Below are 4,020 nucleotides of genomic sequence, written 5' to 3' on the forward strand. Positions count from 1 at the left end.
TAGTTGTCGTTGGTGCATGGTACATGGTACGTAACTTGAAACTTGGAGTGTATGATGCTTGTAGTTGGTGCATGGTACATGGTACGTAACTTGAAACTTAGAGCATATGATGATTGGTACTTTGAAACGTCATAGTTCAAATCTTCATCTTAAAAAAAACATTGGAAGCTTTTTTAACAATGTGTAAACTGACCAGGCGAAAAGCCACAGGCGGTGACCAAAACCACATTACTTAGGTTAATTATCTTATCGACAAATAATTAATTGTTTGACAATAGACAAATTCAGTGATGCAACAAACACATGTCAGTATATATCATCAGTAAGTTTATGTACATGTGTCCAACATGTGTGGTGATCAATCCTCACATATACAAAACAAATCTCATCATCACATATGATGTAGCAATGCACACTGAAAAATACATATATAACGATCCCAAATATGCAAAGAAATCTCTACACAGGATCACTATATGATCCATCACTACTGGAAGATTCACTATCATCGGTCTCATGATCGCCAGTGCCACCACCACTGGTCCAAACCGTGGGACTATGACTGTCCCCATCTCCGCGATCGTCACCTTCATGGCCAGTGATTGGTCCGCTGCTCCTCTCAGCCTCTCGACGTCACCCCTCGGTCTCCTGTAGAGCCACCTCTGTCATATCAGCCTCCCCATGCTGCTCCTGTATTAGTTAGTGAAATAAGCTAAGAATATATTACAGTTACCATGAAAAAAACTACAAAGCAAAACAAAGATACGTACAAGTGGATCTGGAGTGTCTGACACAAAGCACAATAGCCGCAGTATGTGGCGTACTCTATCTCCTGTGCCGTCGGTGCACGACCATAGTTTTTCGTCTACATTAAGACACAACCAAAGACTTATTAATTTTTGCATTCAATAATACTACCTTTAAAAGTTAAAATGTGAATGGTCTATACTCACAAATGTGGCCACAAATCCATCCCGTCCCATCCGCCCTAGTCTAGATGTGTGATGTAAAGCTACTCTCTTTCTTGCTGCCTCCTAAGCAAATTTGAATAAACAAAATAACATAGATTAGAGAAAGTTAGAATCAATTTAGGAAAGTTCATATTAATTCTAATATATATTACCAAAGGCACGCACCTTTTGTTGGGGAAAATTAATGCGTAGAAGCATCTCCTTGCGGAAGAATTGCCATGTCTCCATGCAAATGGTTGCCTTTCTCTTGTTTGACGGCACCATACAATAGCGCCTGTTTATTTTTTAAACTACAATAAGCGTCAAAATAAACCATATAACTATTAGACTTCAATGTTTTGTTACTTTTATTGAATTTTTTATTTTGGTCATTTGATAAATGTCTCATATTTTTATGGTAATTGAAATCCAGATTCGGATCAATCAGAGGGTACACCACCACCTCCTACTAGTGGTAGCCGGGGTGCACAGAGTTCCGATACTGCACATGAGCCCGTTTACGATGATTTCTACTATGATGAGCCTATTATATGCTGGTGTGATCGTTGTTTTGGCATGTATCGAAGGCCACGACAGGAGTGCTTTTCACATCAGACGACTTATGGTACTTTTGAGCAAGCACCACCACCTGAGGAGCGACATCGACCTATGGTTTATTTCATATCTCCCTTTGTTTGATATTGGAGTTTTAAAAATCAAAGAGTAAAATATATAATGTAACTAGATTATATATGTAGGTATCGTCACTTGATGGCGAGGATGACTTTACTACCAGTTGTGCACATGTCTCTCGCACACGGCACGGATAGGTCATTTGTCAGTTGTTGCAGCTCGAGGTTTCTTGACATCCTCTACCTCCTCCATTGGAGGCTGAGATGGGTGGAGATCATCCACTGCCTACTCATTTACACGATCTAGTACAGAGCTACGATTGTAGACGATACGGAGGCTGGCAGGGAGGACCACTTCCTTCAGATGAAGTAGTTTTTGGCTTTTGGGGCAATCGCTACATGATTGCTCCGTCCACCATCAGTGGAGCGGGACGAGGCGTCTTTATTGCACAGGATTTGCATGTGCCCCTTCATTCAGAGGTCACCCTTATGTCTTTTTGTGGACCTATATATAGATGGTGTCCATGGCATCAGCTCACTTGCTAGATCTAGCGCATGACTACTTATGGATTATGTCTCAATGCAGCCTCTCTTTCTGCTAGAGGGATTACACATGCAGAAGGCCAAAGACTCTATGTTGATGGAAGACCTTACTCTCAAGGAAACATAGCAGGTTTAATCAATAGTAGTCGAGGGAGAAGTGCAAGAACCAATTGCACATTTGTGGAGTGTGAGAATAGTCATGAACCAAGACACATGACTAGGGATGTACCAAGATGTATAGTTGTCCATGCTATTAAATCATTACGTGCTGGTGATGAATTGCTAGTCAATTATGGATGGCGTAGACCTCCATGAGCACCCTTAACAGATGAGGGTTAAGAGCTCATTGTATACAATTCTTAATGTTATTTTGAACTCTTGTACCCTAATTCTACACTTTAATTTGCATTACGTTTTGTATTGTTGCTAATTTATTTTGATATTATTTTTTGTTGTTTCCAAATGTTATTGAATTCCATGCACATCTCTCTCTCCTTTTATATATACGCATTCTATTGATACAATCTTCTTCACCTTCAAATATACAGATTCTAGATTATGACATCGATAACGTCACAAATCAACATTCACATGACGTATCTCAAATGTCAATAGAGTGCATGAGGATCCTACGTAGGAGTGATCCTAATACGTATGCAAAACTAAAGGAACAATATTCTAAGGACTTTAATAGACGTGATGATATCTTTGAGAATGACAATGGCATGGCTGATTTTATTGAGGATTGGCATCAAAATGATAGTGCGAGGGATATTCCTAACAACGAGAAGTATCTTTGAGAAGAAGCTCTAAGGCATATCTACGAAGGAAGCCAACTGACATGACTAAGTGCAATCTTACTTATTCTTAATCTTCAAAACCGTTTTGGATGGAGTAATGTATCCGTTTCAGCACTATTGAAGTATGTATACATTTAACATATTCATTTGCTACACTCTAAACATTGGTGCTTGTTATTGACCAGATTTTTAATCAACTTGCAGGCTAGTCTCTCAAAAGTTCTTGCTGACAAGCAATTCCCTTCCTGCATCACACGATGAGGTGAAGAAGATGATAAGTAGTCTTGGACTTGACTATTCTTCTATGCATGCATGTCCCAACGATTGTATTTTATATAAACATCAGTACCAGGACAATGTGACGTGCCCAAAATGTCAAACGCCTCATTATAAAGATGAGAAAGGTAAGGTCCCTATAAAGGTATTGAGACATTTTCCCTTCGCTCCATGTATAAAACATATGTTTCAAAGTCCTGAATTAGCTAAGCTTATGACATGGGGAGCGAAGCACAAGAGCAAAGATGGAGTAATGCAAATTCCGCAGGATAGTCCTGCATTTGAGTATATTGATTCGCTATGGCAAGATTTCGCAAAAGAATCCCGCAATTTAAAGATGGGTGTAGCATTAGATGGTGTGAATCCATTTTCTATAAAATTAAGTAAATGGTCTACATGGCCGGTAGTAGTTATTAACTATAATCTACCCCCATATCTTAGTATTAAGAAAGAGCATTTAATGCTCTCACTCTTAATCCCAGGAAAGCGACAATTTAAAGACCTGACAAGTTAAAGACCTGAATGTATATGTCAAGACGCATTGGTGAAAGACAGTTCATTGTTCGTGGGATTTTAGCATGGACTATCCACGACTTTCCAGGATATGGTTTTTGCTCAGGTAAATGGTTTAGATATATGCATTTTCTCATATGTTTTTTGTATATTTATTGCGCTAATAATCTTTGTTATGTTTTTCATGCAGGAATATGTACCAAGGGTTATAAATCTTGTCCTGAGTGTGGTGATTGGTTGAGATCAACTTATAGCAAAAACCTCAACAAAAATATATTTCTTCGACACAGACGATTTTTACCTAAA

At 38.8% G+C, this 4,020-nt stretch overlaps 1 pseudogene; it reads right to left on the minus strand.

Annotated features, from left to right (window-relative positions):
* Window positions 1-459: 459 nt before the first annotated feature.
* On the minus strand, window positions 460-983 carry LOC147464583 (uncharacterized; annotated as a pseudogene).
* Between the last annotated feature and the right edge of the window lie 3,037 nt (window positions 984-4,020).

The sequence above is a fragment of the Adiantum capillus-veneris genome, chromosome 1 (genome assembly GCF_014529385.1).
Source record: "Adiantum capillus-veneris isolate H3 chromosome 1, ASM1452938v2, whole genome shotgun sequence".
In the NCBI taxonomy this organism is placed as follows: domain Eukaryota; kingdom Viridiplantae; phylum Streptophyta; class Polypodiopsida; order Polypodiales; family Pteridaceae; genus Adiantum; species Adiantum capillus-veneris.